Source organism: Grampus griseus (genome assembly GCF_964374135.1).
Source record: "Grampus griseus genome assembly, chromosome: 6".
Lineage (NCBI taxonomy): Eukaryota > Metazoa > Chordata > Mammalia > Artiodactyla > Delphinidae > Grampus > Grampus griseus.
Genome location: NC_139000.1, coordinates 75,064,634 through 75,081,337, shown reverse-complemented (window position 1 = coordinate 75,081,337; position 16,704 = coordinate 75,064,634).

Sequence of the window (16,704 nt, the reverse complement as noted above, 5' to 3'; positions counted from 1 at the left end):
TCGTTTACTCTATTTCCTCTACCCTGTCCTCTGTATACCTCTTAAAAGGCAAAAGCCAGTTGAAAACATTTCATTTTGATGAAGATGCTGAATACATGTGAATAGAATCTATTCACTTGGATCTCAGGAGTATAAGACATTCTGTGCGACTTTGTTTTATGCAACACCTCAAGTCAGTGGTAGTCAACCGGGCTGGGGAAGACCAGAGGCACTTTATCTAAATCACCTGGGGCAAACTTCAGACCACACTTGTGCCTGAAGTCCTGCTCCCACCATACTATTCTTCTCAAATGTACTGGTATTCGAATAAAAAGTGCTTCCTAGAAACAGGCTCAGCACACTGACTAGAGATAACCATTTAGTAGTAGGAGTAGTACCGGCAGATAACCTTTTTTGAGTACTTACCATGTGCCAGAGAAAATGGACTAGCTCATTTAATCCTCAAAAACATCCCTATTTGGCAGATACAATTGTTATCTACAGTTACAGATGAGGAAAACTGAGGGGCCCAGAAGACATGACCTCCCCTCCCACTTACACAATTAGTAAGTGGTGGAGTCAGGATTAGAATGCAGGGGGTTGAGTCCATAACACGCACCCTTCTCTGCTACTCTCTGCTGCCGCCCAACTTTACTGAAGCCAACTTCACTGAAAATGCAAATTACCTATGAAAGATTTCCAAAGTTTCTGTATACCACTAAAGATTTCTCTTTTGCTTGGAAATGTGTACGTTATATATACGCTCAATACAGTTATTTCAACTGGGTAATATCATGAAATCTTAACATGTGACTGTTTCCCCCTGGATTTTTCCCTTTCTCTTTCAAACTGGTAACAGTTCTACTTCCTCACTTCAGGAAGATAAAGGGTGTGAGTTTTTCAAAGATTAAGCCCTTGGAAGAGCTGCAGATAAAACAACAGATCCCCTGTTCTATCTGAATTTCAGATAAATGACAAATCATTTTTACTATAAGCATATCCCATGCAAAATCTGGAACATATTTATATTTAAAAATTATTCGTTGTTTATCTGAAATTTAACTGCGTATCCTTTATTTTTAATTGCTGAACCTGGCAACCCTATCCTTGGGAAAACTTGGATAGTTTATGGAGGAAGTAAAAGGTATAGGGAAATTCACACAAAAGGCAAAGCACCCTAGAAAAAGCAGGAGGGAGAGTGTCTAGGCAGATGAAACCATAAGCAGCCAGGCAAAAGACCCCAGGGTCCAAGGTAGCAAGAAGAGAGCAGAGGGCTGCCAGCCCTGAGGGCAGTGAGGACAGATGACCCTTGACCAGCTGTTCCCTACTCTCCCATTGATGTTGGAGCTATGTTACAACTCCAATTTATAAAACTAAGATACAACCTAAAAGCCCAATTCAAAAGGCTGGGCCAAAATGAAGCATTGTGGATAAAGAGGAAAGCTATTAAGTTGGAAAAATATGGATACCCACTGGTTTTAACTGAAGAAAATTAATACTAATCTTCAACTTACAAGGACTAAGAAAGCTTAAAATACTCTTCAGGCTTGACTATCCCAGAAGCTGAAGCAGAATTACAACTGCAGGTAAAGGCTTTTATCAGACCAAATTCTGAGCAATAAATCTGAAATGCTGAGTGCCATGTGGCTTGCTGTACTACAAACCAGAGATACTGAGGTGAGAAACACATAACGCTGCTTTTTAGGCAATAACCATCTGGTGGGTGAAAGCAACAGGTAACAAAGCAATTTCACCACTAGAGTCTCCCATACACAATGAAAGTCATCAGAATAGGGTAGGATTGACTCTAGAAAGTGATAGGGAACACCTGACAGAGGAAATTACTCCAGAGAGAGATCTTTACAGAACAGTTGGTATTTGCCAAGAGGACAGTGTTGAGAAGGTCCCTGTGAGGTATGTTTGATACTTCTGGAACACACAATGGCCAGAAGAAGAAGGAAAGAAAAGTAGGCTGAAGCCAGATCATAAGAGCTCTATGACACACAAGTGCTTCCCAAACTTTATTATATGCACCAGTAATCTAGGGATCTTGTTCAAATGCAGTTTCTGGTTGAAGCAGTATGAAATAGAGCCTCGGAGATTCTGCATTTCTAACCAGCTGCCAGATGAGGCAAATGCGGCTAGTCTGAAAATCATCTTGGAATAATAAGGCTGTGTGCCATGCTTTAGGTCTTAAACCTTTTCCCGTAGACAATGGGGAGCCACCTTCCGGTTTCTCTAGCCTGAGAGTGACTAGAATTCAAAAAAGCTAGAAGCCGGCACAAGACTCTTCCTATGGTCCACGTAAGAAATGCCGAAACTAAAGACACTGAAGATAAAGCGAAGATGAATTGAGTCATATTGCAAAGTAAATAACCAATATTTTATAATAACGTTAAATGGAGTATAAGCTATGAAAATATCAAATCACTATATTGTACACCTGAAACTAATATAGCATTTAACTCAACTATACTTCAAAAAATTTTTAAAAAGGTAAAATTGACGAGTTGGTATTCAATGGAAGCACAGATAAGGGAAACAGGTGATGATAATGTTTTTCACAATATGATATGATTTGTGGTAGGTAACACTCATTTAGCATTTAGGATGTCCTCCAATGATTAACTGTAACATCGTTTAACCACAAGATATGACTTTAAATGAGGAGTCAGGTTTTAAATGTATTCGGAGGATTCTATCACGTTATTTTAGGGTCACTCCTGATACATATCCAGTCTTTCCAGATAGACTGTAAATTCTCTCAGGCAGGGATGGGCTTCGGTGTGTCCCCAGCCCCGCGCACCTGCCTGGTACAGGAGGCTTCCTCTCTGATTGCACTTCTATTAATATGCAGACATGCCATTCCTGATCAGACACTGCTTCACAACTATGAAAGCACGGGAAAATTCCAAAGCATCAGTCCCCACAGAGTTTCCTCATTTATTTTCCCTCTTCTCATTTTTAAAATCTGAACTAGTAAGAGACTTCAATGCCAATACTGAAACTGAGAGCTCACTCATTTCTCACGTTCTGGAATAACACCTTGAGGTACAGATCCCATCGGCCCTTCTTAATGACTGATTAGAGTTCTTTTCTTTACCTCCTATGGAAGATTACTTGTTTTGATATCACAGATCGCTTAGTGGGTTGACTTAGCACCTGTTCTAATTGCTTTATCCTGTTAGAATCTGATTTTCAATGCGTCGAAATGTTAACGTAAGCCAGTGGTTCTCAGGCCTGGCTACACATGAGAATCACCTAGGATCCTTTTTAAATGTGCAGGCTCCATTCCCTAGGGATTGTAATTTAACTGGACTGAAGTGGGTCAGGTATCAGTAGCTCTTAAAAAAACCTTCCCAGGTGAATCTAACACACAACCAAGGCTGAGAAACACTGACTTAAGCAAACTCATATGGGAATTTTGTTTCCCTTATTTAGCATCTGAAGCTGCCTCTCCACACCACAGTCCCTCCAAGAAAAAGTAAATGAATACTATGATAATATTCGTCCAAGTCTATCTAAAGCAATCTCACCTATCAGGAGCACCGATAGGATGCTCCAAACCATTAAACGAGATGGTACGAAATCTATACAGAAAGGCACTAAATTAGAAGGAGCTGAGACTTGATGGTTAAAAACAAACCAAAAACCAGCTCTATTACTTTACTGGTTACATAATCCTTAACGAGCTATTCTCTGCATCTCAATTTTCTCATCTATCCACATAAATCGTTCTCATAAAGTCGTTAAGTAGATGTAATAAAATAATACGGTTACGAAACAGTTTGCTCTCATGTTTCAACTTCTTTTGAGATTTTTTACATCACTCCAGGCATGCTATTTTCCTTTTTTGCCACATTCTTGGCATTTGAAGGATTATTTTAACCAGTTAATCTAAGAGCATTTGCAGCTTAATTTTATGTTTCTGAGTATTTCTCAAATGTGTGGCATGATAGGAACGATGGCGTTGTTCTGTGCCTTTGTATCTTAATCTCACATGTAGATTTTTAAAATTTTTTTGCAAGGTCTATACATCAACCAGGAAGTGTTAACCAACAAAAGAACCTGACACATCCAACATTAGTGCCCAATGTTATGGGCCACCGAACACCCAGAGGCAGTGGGCAGGCCGATCATTTGGCAAAGTGGCCTGATCCCATGGTTTTATCCCTAAGGAAGCCAGCACCTGGCTAGAGGCCCACCCACCACAGGAAGCCAGGGGCTAAATGCCTGAGCCGCAGAGGCTGACCACATAGGGGCAGCTGGGTAGGTACAGCCCAATATCCAATGGCCCAGGTTCTCAAGAGGCCAAGCAGGGTTCTAATTGGGTAAGGGCACACACTAATTCCTCACCAACCACCACAACAAAGTTGTAAACTAGCATGGCTTTGTGTTTTTTCTGTAAAATCCTTAAATCCCATTCTTTGAAACTTTTGTTCAGTTCAGTCCTCTTACAGAAATATGAGGTGTGCCTGATTTTCATAGCCACAGGCTCAGATCTGCAAATATTAGAGCTTTTTCTTTATAACTGAAATAATTTCAATCACAAGCCCTGTGTGTTTGCTGCTAGAAAACTGAATCAGGTCACTTCTAAGTAAACTCAACCACTTCAGTAATTTCTTAGTTATATCTGTATTATACTCAGTCAAATTATGGAGTTTCTCCTTTCTCTCTGGGTTTGATTGTAACTCAACTGTTTACACAGTAATGTAATATCTATGAGAGAGTGTCTCTGTAGTTATGCAGAGTTGACATCCACTCATATATATATATATATATATATGAAATCATATCTGGTTCTTCATGTTGCCACCCTCCAACAGGCTTCCACACAGCTGGTCTCAGACCGCATGGCCCATGCCGCCACTTCTAGCTGCATCCCCTGTCTTGACCTTGAGACCTCTTTGGATACCTGGATTTCTCTCTCCACTAAAATATACATCCTTATTCCAGACCTGAGGAAGGTTCAGTTGTTACCCCACATCTCCCCAGGGTAATGGGACAACTAGGGCCTGTCTTCAAGCCCTCTCTACCTCTGACACCCCATGCTGAATGGCATGAGAATCTTTGTGATTTCTCTTCCAGCCATTCAGATGGGAAACAGAACACTTACTCTACTCAGGATAGGGTAGGTTATGCCGTAGTAAAAAAGCCCCAAAGATCAAAATTTCATTCCTCACTCAAAAGAATACTCTCCCTGACAGCTGTCTTCCACACGTTGGCTCAGCCTTCCAGATTAGGAAGAGAGAAGCAGACTGGAAAATCTAGCACCAGCAATTAGATGTTTCAACACAAAAGTGACCAATGTCGGGCTTCCCTGGTGGCGCAGTGGTTGAGAGTCCGCCTGCCGATGCAGGGGACACGGGTTCGTGCCCTGGTTCGGAAAGATCCCACCTGCCACGGAGCAGCTGGGTTCATGAGCCATGGCCGCTGAGCCTGTGCGTCCGGAGCCTGTGCTCCACACGGGAGAGGCCACAACAGTGAGAAGCCCGCGTACCGCCAAAAAAAAAAAAAAAAGTGACCAATGTCACTTCCAGTAACAATGTATTGTCCAAAGCAAGCCACAGGGTCATGCCTAGCTCCAAGGGAGAGGGGAAGTACGATGACCATATGCCTAGAGTAAGAGTGGGCCCAAATCTTAGTGCACTGTAGCAATGTCTTCTGCAGCTCCGGTTCCCTCTGCCCTTACACTTCCTGGGGGTCTTATAGTCTCTTTGCCCACTACTTAGCTCATTAAGTGGGACTTGGCTCAAAATGGAGATTCAGCCCTAAACTCAGTGTCTATCTCTCTTTATTAGTTTCCAACCTTCTTCCCCCTCTTCAGCTGGGAGCATCTTTATCTAGTGAGGGAGGGGGGACAGAAAGGAAAGATCAAGGAAAAATACGGAAAGATGATTTGAGACTCGTAATTTTAAAACTCAGAAATTTGACATCTATTTCTCTGTCCCCTTGACAAACCCCCTCAAACACGCCATCCTGTGTACTCCCTGACTGCCCTCTCTATGTGGAATGTCAGCCTCCCGTGCTTTCTCACATAATGAAATGGGGCAGGGTCACAGGATTAAAAGGAGGTAGAAGTAGGTGATATTCCATACTGTCTTTCCACCCAATGACCATGTCCTGCTCTCCCCTTCTGTAGACCACGGTGAGTGGGTCTACAGAGGCTGGACAGAGAAATCAAATATGTTAACTTACCAATACATAGATCAGAGAACAAGTCTGGGGGAAAAAACCTTTCCATTTCTTAATCTCTCTCACTGAGGACTCAGGACCTGGTCCCTACTTTAAATTCCATTCGGCATTTTGCTAGTGCCCAGGCCCATCAGTGCTTCAGCCCTGCCCAGGCATTCTCCATAGACAGAGTCTTAGGTGTGGTAAATAGCGGGACTTGACTTGGACTCTTCATGTCTCCTTACATCCATTCTTTGTCCTGACTCCAGGTTTAGTATTGGGACTTGCTTTGGCCCATGGGATATTAGCAGATGTGACAGAAGCAGAGCCCTGAAAACTATCGTGTGACTGGGCTGTTAATGCTGTGTGAACATGCCCAGGTTGGACTGCAGGTCCCAGAAGGAGGAAGAGTGACATGTGGGCTAGAGTGGAATGTTACAGTCACCCCAGTTGAGGCCAACCTTTATCAGCCAACTACCAGCTGACCTCAGATATGTAAACTTCCCTGCCAAGATCAGTAGAGCAGATGCCACCGAGATGCCATTCTCTGGCCACCGAGAATGTGAACACAAACATTTACTGTTGTACGCCCCTGAAGTTTTGTGGTTGTACATTTTAATTGTAGCTGTAGAAAATGGATACAGTAGATGTCATAACCACCTGATTTTAAACCCTGTCTTTAAGAACACTAGTTTCAGAGTTAATAATCCTGAAAAGTACCATGATAGGCAAAACTGAAGTTTCATAAATAATAGAGGTCTAGGGAAGTAATGAATAAAATGCTATTAAATATATATATTTTTTTCTTCTATAATAAAACCTTTTTTTTGAAATAACTTTAAACTTACAGAAAAGTTGCAAATATATAGCACGGAGAGTTCACCCGTACCCTTCACTCAGATTCCCGTAAAGTTTATAATTTTCAAAACCACAGTACAATGATCAAACCAGGAAATTAATATTAGTATGCTCCTATCAGCTGAACTAAAGACTTCTTCAAATTTCAGTTTCCCCCTTATATCCCTTTGCAGTTCCACAACCCAGTTAGGATCCCACATTACATATAGCTGCTGTGTCCTTCGTCTTCTCCAAGATGTGACAGTTCCTGAGTCTTTCCATATCTTTTGCTGCTTGATAATTTTCATACTCGTGGTCTTAAATGTATTTTTAAATGCACAGATTTTTCAGCATGAAGAGCCTTCTCCGGTGGGTAATCCATCTCTTGAATCACCTTCAGTCATTAAGGAGAAGTGACTGTGGCATTGTGATTTGTGGAAGCAGAGCCTCATACAAGTGTTAGGCTATTCAGAATGCATCACTTTTTTTCTTTTTTTTTGCAGTACGTGGGCCTCTCACTGTTGTGGCCCCTCCCGTTGTGGAGCACAGGCTCCGGACGCGCAGGCTCAGCGGCCATGGCTCACGGGCCCAGCCGCTCCGCGGCATGTGGGATCCTCCAGGACCGGGGCACGAACCCGTGTCCCCTGCATCGGCAGGCGGACTCTCAACCACTGCGCCACCAGGGAAGCCCCAGAATGCATCACTTTTAAAAGTTTTGTATGGAACTCCTTAGTCTGAAATTGAATATATTTTTACTTCTATTTTCCCTCTTTTCCTTTTCAGCAAGTGCCAGCAAAATGCTTGTGTAACTACTGGCTTCTTCACAAATTATCGTGAAGAAATGGGATACGGCATTGAGACGTATGAGCAGAAACAGGAATTCAAAATCCTATAATTATAGAATTAAAAGACTTATTAGCATAAGTGAGAATGACCAGAGCATATACAGTCATTCCTAGCATTACTTTGCCTGTAAACACGGTACCTTCCATTTTATGGAGGGCTGTGTGATTTACAGTGTTTCACGCTGTTCGTCTCACTCGGTCCTATCGATAGTCCCTGTGCAGTGCAAGGTGGGCATTGCTACCCCATGTTAAATGTGGGGACATTGAGACTGCAGAAGTAAAGTGAGGTGCCCAATGGAACAAAACTAGTAAGTGCTCCAGTCTTACTAGTGCTGAAGTCTAGTTCTTTTTTCCAGTATATAATGAAAACGTTTGTAAAGCAAGCCTTGAAACAGTAATATTTAAAACATCTTCCCCATAATACTCTAGTATAAAGGCTGAAGAGCCAAGTGTCATCCAACTCAGAAAAGGATGAGCAAATCGGTGATTGCTGTGGAGGTACTCACACACTTCCTTGCTTGTGAAGTTTGGGGTGATGCTGAAAGCTATTAAAAGTTAAAGGTAATCATAAGCCAACACTTAACATATTTTCTAAGTAGTAACAAAACCATAACACGATTCACATCAAATTGGGAAAAAAATGGTTCAAAATGCTATTAGAAAAGGTAGGGGGAGAGGAAGTTCAATGGGAGAATCAGACTCAATCAGCCTTTGATCGGAAAAGGTCACTTTGAAAAATGGGGCAAAATAAATAAAAATCATGAATATAACACTTGTTAATAAGGAGGAAAATCAGAGATGACAAATGTAGGTAGGAGACCTACAAGATTAAAAATAGTACAAAGATGTAGTTTATTACCAATCACAAAGAAGAAAAAAAAAATTCAGTTTAACACCTGCAGAAAAATCTAAAGCCACTGATCATTTTTCTTCCAGAATTGAAAATATGTATACTTGAAGGGATCTTCTGCTATCTCTAGATGCAGCCAACATTGCAAATTTGTTGGAAAATAAACAGGAAGACTTGAATCTGTCCCACACTTAATAACAGAGTTCTGTTTTTCTTTAAAATGACCTGAAAACTTGGGGGAAGAAATTGGGGCTGATAGTACACAGGAGCCCAGTTTCTAAGAAATGACTGGGGGATTAGTGGGAAGATGGGATATACTTCAAAAGAGTTACAAGAAGAAAACAACTCCCGGTTAATCGGAAGGCCTTTGATGGAAGGGCCTGTGGAACGCTCATACTCTAAAGAATGCTAGAGTAACACCCTACTGCGAGACAAAGTCTCGTGTACAAAACATGGCGACTGGACTCTCAGAAATACAGAATCAGAGATGTAGCAAGCCTGCCATTGGTTGAGAACAACAGATTATTTAGACATTAATACTCTTGCTCTCCCGAGGAGCAATCTGAGGAGAAAAATAAATGCAAAGGAGACAAAGGCTAGTAAACCATTTTCATAGCCATTACCCTCCCCTGGGTAAGCCCTCATTTTCAGCAGTCATCTCAATAAAGATCAAGAGATAATGCTCATCAGATTATTTTTAAAATAGCAAATACATTAACAGAAGTGTGATAATGAAAAGAAATGGCCTTGGGACAGCTGGAACTACTGAGAGGAAATTGTGCAGAGATAAGTGTACCATGCTAAAGGTAGACCCAGGAAACCGGTTATACAAGTTACAGGAAGATAAGTAAGAGTGGTATATCGTATAGGAAAATGAACTTGGCTACAAGCTCAATGCCAGTCTACCTTTATTTAACACAATGATTCTTAACTTTTTGGGGTCGAGGATTCCTTTGAGAGCATGATAAAAATTAAGTACCTCACCTTAGAAACAAGTACACTTTGCACTTAGTTGGGAAGCTCACAGAGGGCCTATACGTCATCAGTGTATAGTTGGTGGTTTAGAACGTGCGACTTGCTCTAAATGAATCTCAAGTCAGTCCAGGATCCAATTCTGTCTCCACTACTCACTTTCTTATTATGCCTTTCAAAAAGTAACATTATCACTGCTTGAAAGATGGAAGTTTCCTCATCTTTCAACCGGTGATAACAACAGCATTACCTACCCCCCTCCAGGGTTACTATAAGTGATTCACAAGATAAAGCCCCAGGAACTTTTTGGTATCTTTGTTATATTTTTATTACATCGAAAATATGGTAATATATTTTGTCATATGTATGTTTTATTATATGTTTTATATTGGCAAAGTCAGTTGCTACCTTATGCAACTTTTCAGTAACTTTTAAGTTTAGTATACAAGGCAGAAGAGGGGATTGTTCCCCTGGGATCAGTTGCCACTTGGAATAATTCCTGGAACCTTGAGCTCTGATCTGGGCATCTCATGTTACAAGGGACAGCGAGAACACAAGCACGGGAGGCCAGGCAGGATGGTGAGGGAATGTGCAATCTAGGCATAGGAAGACACATGCAAGAACTAATCATAGTTAGCTTAGATGGAAGAACTAAGTAAATTTAGCCTGAAGAACAGATGATTTAACCGAATTCAAATACTTAAAAAGTTGTGGTGGAAGAAAAGGAATTGTTCTGAATAATCCCAGGGGTGAAAATTTGGGCCAGTAGGGAAAGAACTTTCAGGTGAATATAAAGAAGAATTCTTAGCAACTAAAAGCTGATATTTCTTTATCACTGAAAGGTCAACATATTCATTTACTCAGCAAACATTTATCAAGCATCTACTCTGCCCCAGAGACCATGCAAGGTACTGGGAATATGAAGATGAGTAACACACAGACCTTGTTCCTTTAACAGGCTCCCAGTTTGGAGGAAGAAACTAAGAAAATACGTAATTGCAATATAAACAGAGGCAATTGTACCATCTGGAGAACAAGGCAGGGCACCTCCCTAGCCTGAGGGAAGTGGCCTGATGGAGGTGGCACTAGAGTTGAGACATAATGGATGAAGAGAAACAAGCCAGGTGGTCAAGCAGGCTAGGCAGAGGGCACAGGCACAGAGGTCAGAAACTGCATGCTGCGTCCAAGGAGTGTTGGGCGCGAAGGACAAGGCAAAGAGGAGAGGGAGAAAAGAACTTCGATGTGATCCTTTGGACAAAGCCGTTAAAGGATTTTAAGCAGAGAAGTACCCTGGTCAGATCTGTGCTTTAGATAAAGACGTATCATTACTGAAATGTTTGAGGTGAGAGCTGGTGGCCCATATCCCATACTCGTGATAGTTCTGTATCTCCTCCAGTAAGTAAAGAACTTCATAACAGTTCAACATTTTTTGCAATGGGTTAGTCATGTGTAATACAAGAATGTCTCAAACAGGATACTTGGTTGGGATGTTGAAGGAAGACTGGAAATCTAAAAGAAAACTAAGAGACTGCGGTAAGAAGCCAAGAGATGTGAGGGCCTGCGTTAGGTATGGGAGATGGAATTGAGGCTCTCAAGGGCCTTTCCAAAGCTCAAACTCTATGCAGTGTGGCCTTGAAACCATCATAGAATTCTATGGTTGTAAAGGACAGGGAGACCATCTCTTCCAGCTTTTCCATTGTAGAAAGTATACCCCAGGAAGAGACGGTGGCTTTCTGACTTCCCCAAATAGCCAGTTGATGAAAGAGTTGAGGACAGGACACAAAACCCTGAAAAGCACCATCTATCAAACTTGATCCAGTGAGTGACCTTTTGTTCTACCATACAACCCAAATTTTATTAAATCATTTTTTCCAGCAAATATACTTTCTACCAAAATAGGGTTCCGAGAAGTAAGCTGTTTATCAAAAGGAAATGAGCATAGAATTTAAATGTTGCTGTGGATCACAGATATCTTATGAAACAAGAAGGGTCTCCTGTTTAAGCCTTCCAAGGTGGCAGGAAGAGCACAGACTGATCCAAAGCTGAGTTCCACACTTGCCAACAGAGTGACATTGAGAAGAGCACTTACCCTCTGAAGTCTGGTTTCCTCATCCGTAAAGTGAAGAAATAATGCTTATCTTAAGACGTTTTAGGTATATAAAGTGCCTTCATGGTCCTTGGAGTTCAACAAATGCTAGACAGGTCCTATGTCTTTCTGTTCTCTTTCCTGTCCCCTCCCCACCAAGACCCGTTAGGAGAAGTTACCCACCAGCTCCAGCTGACCAGAGACAGTAAAGTGGTTAGAATTTGGCCACTGGTATCAGGCCAACTAAGTGATAACACTTGGTCTTGTGTGAACTTGGACACATTCTTTAATCTCTCTGAGACTATTTATAAATCGATGATAATCTGAAGAAAACTATTCCTACCCTGTAGGGTTGTTGTGAGAGTTAAATAAGCGAAACACATGAAAGTTGTTTAGAGCTGAGCCTGACGTACAGTAAACACACGAGCAATTGCTGTGATTATGTTGATTTTACATGCAGAGAACCAGGTTACACTGACTGCAATTTCCTTTGTCTCCTTAACCTCCTTGTTAATGATCTCCTCATTCATGCACAACTTCATCTTCAAGAAAATAGTTGCGGGCTTCCCTGGTGGCGCAGTGGTTGAGAGTCCGCCTGCCGATGCAGGGAACACGGGTTCGTGCTCGGGTCTGGGAAGATCCCACATGCCGCGGAGCGGCTGGGCCCGTGAGCCATGGCCGCTGAGCCTGCGCGTCCGGAGCCTGTGCTCCGCAATGGGAGAGGCCACAACAGTGAGAGGCCCGCGTACCGCAAAAAAAAAAAAAAAAAAAAAAAAAAAAATAGTTGCACGCATTTCTCTTCAGACATGGAAGAAACTGAAAAGCTTTCTCCTAAAAGTCGCAAAGGTAAATGTGATCAGTGGATCCAACTGACCATCAGAAATGGAGTAGTGGAAACGTAATATCATCAATTCAAGGTATTGGACGCCCATCCATTGATTTGTTCCCTGTCTCTGATTACAAGTCAATATCTCCTTGTCCCTCATTCTACAGGCCAGGGGGACTTCGAAGCACTTCCTATGGACTATGTGGTTTGATATGCTCCCATGAAGACAGGCAGGTGAGGGTTAGAATTGGCCTTTGAATCATCCTCAATGCCAAGAACAATATAGGCACTCAAAACATCCACTGACAAACCAATCAGTGTAACTCCCTTCATTAGGTGCCGGGTCCTACAGGATTAACTCTAGGGACCACCTCACATTGCTTTTGAGAGCACAGTACTGAAGTGGATGGCAAATGTAGTGAATAAGAGATTGGGCTCCAGAGTAAGAATATTTGAGTCCTGAAGCCATCGTCTTTGTAGCTTTAGGCATGTCACTTAACCTCTCTACATCTCAGTTTCTTCCTCTATAAAATGAGGATCATAACAGATGAACCTAACTAGTAGGGTTCGCATGAGATAAAGATAATGCTTGTAAACAATTTAGCACCAAGCAAGCGTTCAATAAATGTGGTGATGATGATGATTACTATTTCAATTTAAAATATGACTAAGGGCTTCCCCGGTGGCGCAGTGGTTGAGAGTCCGCCTGCCGATGCAGGGGACATGGGTTCGTGCCCCGGTCCGGGAAGATCCCACATGCCACGGAGCGGCTGGGCCCGTGAGCCATGGCCACTGAGCCTGCGCGTCCAGAGCCTGTGCTCCACAACGGGAGAGGCCACAACAGTGAGAGGCCCGCGTTCCACAAAAAAGAAATAAATTAAAAAAAAAATAAAATATGACTAAGTGCCATTCAATGTTATACTGTTTATAATGCACAAATAAGAATTCATAAAAGGGGAGAGCAATGTGGCCCCAGAGTATTCATCTTGACCACAGGGGAGCTATTTCTTAGAGATATGTCCTAGTTCTAAGAGAAAGAATAGGTTTAGATCTGCAAAGGGCATCTGCTACGGGCAAACAGCCAGAAGGATACGGATCCCTGAATTCATGGAAGACACAGGAATGAATAAATGAACAGCTAGAATTTTTTTTTTCAATTCTTCACAAGTTTATTGTTTCTTTGTCTAAAAACGCATAAAAGCTTCCTGCTTTGGTCACTTCTTTGAGTCTCATTTTTATGCAGCTCGTGTATGTATGAAATTTAAATTTGTTTTTGTCCTTTTAATCTGTTTCATGTCAGTTTAATTACTGGACCGGACAAAAAGCCTAGAAAGGAAGAAGGGAAAAATTTTCTGCCCCTACAACTCCATGGGTGGATGTTTCAGTCTGCTACTGAGGGACTCTTATTTCCAGTCTTTAGCTTTTAGTTCTGCAGTTAATAACTTTGTGTATATATCCTTTTATATTTTTTGTGTGTCTTTGAGATAAATTCTAGAAGTAGGATTATGGCATCCAAGAGTAAATGCACATGTGATTTTGCTAGATGGTGTCAAATTCCCATGGGACATCCCCAGCAGCGATGTATGAGGGTGCCTGTCACCTCGAAGCTTCTCTAGTAGACTGCATTATCAAATGTTTCACAGCTAGAATTTTGAGTAAGTGCCCAAGGAGGCAGAAAAGGGGACATTTCAAAGTCTAGTAAGGAAGTGGCAGGTGATTTCAGAAAAGACAGGCTACCTGGTGATAATAACTGGCTGATCAAAAACCGTGGTGTGGGCGGTGAATGTAGACTTTAGTGGCAGACAGACCTAGGTGGGAATCCTCAGACAAATTACCTAATATCTTTAAGGCTCACTAGTCTCATCTTTGGAATGGGAACACTTTCACCTTCCTTGCAGAATTATGAGGAGAATTAAGTGAGTTATTGAAGTTAAAATGGTCATCTCAGCATCTGACTCAGTGTCAGCTGCTATGATTATTTGGTGATATTCTAAGAAAAACAAACATTAAAAGGAGTTATATAAATTTCCCCGGACAAACACCTCACTTCAGGTGAATCAGGAAAGGCTTTTGTTTAGTGTCCTAAGTCTCATTACTGATTTCCGTAGGAACTGCAATACCTACAATAAATGCCAGGTATTATCATTATCATGGGTTACAGAGAGCTATCATGATCTCATTTAATCCTCACACAACCCTGGAACAGGATCATTTTATTTGTCCATTTTACAAATTTTCTTTTAAAAAGAGGTTTGGAGGGATTTAGTCACTTGTCCAAGCTCACTGACAGTAAGTGATGGAACAGGGATTTGAACCGGGGCAGTGTGGCTCCAAAGGCTGTGCGCTTATTGTACCTCTACAGAAAGCCAGCTGACCTCCCTGAGACCTGAGGACTTGTCCTCCCTGACCCAGACCTGACGTGACAGCGTGGGCCTGCCACCTGGATTCAAGAAAGAAAAACAGCCCTGTAGGGAAAAGTGGACATGATTAGGTACCGGGCTGCATAGAGTAGGCTTGTGCAATTTTCATTTCACTCTTCCTCTGTAATTTCTCATTTTAATTCATAGCAAACAAACCCCTTAAACTGAAGTGTGCTGAAGATCTGGCCTCTAGTGTAAGAAGTGCTTGTTGGAGCTATTGTCCTAAACTGGCACAAACACAGAACGCCTTCAAAAAACAGAATCCTTAAGAGACAGGTCTGGTTGTGCCAGGGGACATTAATTGCACAACTCAGACTAGCACTATCAATGGCAATCTTTTCTGTAAGCAGAAGAGCTTGCCCCCATAGGTACTACTTGGAGACAATTTGCTTCTTCTCCGGGCCAAAATAATTGAACATCAAATTCTAGAATGTTACAGAAAATCCGAAGAGGATTTGCTAAAGAATGAGAAAAAGATTAAAATATTCAACTACTGGTTCTCAATTTTGTTTTCTTCTCAACTATCTCCACCCATTCTCCCCGGATCTCCTAACATAACCAACCTAACCTTCCTGTTTCTAATTTCTCAAAGGGAGGGCAGGAAGAGGGAGGGAGGGAGAAGAGGAAAAAGGAGAAGAGTGGGAGAGCAGGAAGGCACAGAGGAAGAAAGGAAAGAAGAATCAGGAAGGTAGGTGTCTACAGATTTGAGGTCTTTGTGAGGTCAAAGAAGAGATGTAGTTGGGATAACGGAGGGAGCATGAAATAAACAAAGTTCTCAGGATTTTAGCAGAGGAATATCCTTATATATTGATAAGACCCAAGAGAGTGAGTAGGTTTCAAGTGGGTTGAAATATAGTAATCAGAAACAAAGAAGTGAAGAAATGTGGAGTTGAAATCACCCACTCTGTTAGTAGCTAAACATTCCCCAAGAAACCTTGTCCAACCTTACCAGGCACACAGGACATCTTGTGCTCTGGGCTCCCCTGATGTTTGCAATGGTGTCACGTAAGGGGAAGGCAGACCTACATAGTACTGATCACAGTGAAGCAGGTATTTATTTAGATGCTGGACTGAACGCCTTTGGAGCAGAGACTGTATTCTATTCATGTTGCGTATAGTTGGTGCCTAATAAATGTTTGCTGGAAAGGAGGGAAGAAAACGAGGAGGAAGGGAGGGGAAAGAGAAAAGAATGACAAGCAAGAGACATTCAGGAAGCAACTCCTCATCTCAATCACCTTGACTCAGATGGTAATTTTGCTCTCAAATCAGCCATTTCATCCTTTCAAATCTCGTATATACTTGCCCTGACAATTAGGAAAGAGAAAAAGAGGCAGAGTGATTCATACTGTACCTTTTCACTAGAATGTTTAAAAATTAGCAGTAGCCAAGACTGTGAATAACTGAAACTCAAGGGCAGATATTATGAACTTAATAAACCATTATCTCTAAAATAATTGTTTTTTTAAAATGAGCTTCTAAAAATGGTTTCATGCCTTTTATGTCCCCATCTGTCCCATACTAAAATACCCTCAGCTCTTTTAACATTTTGTCTTTGACAGCTTAACTAAAATATTCAGATCAATTACTAAAAAATAGAAAATGAAGTAGTAAAAATACCTTATATTTTAGCCATGTTCTTTCTTTTTTGAACTACTTATCTTTGGTCTCCTTTCATTCTGAGCAAGTAGTTATCACTCCAGCCCACAGATGTGAAA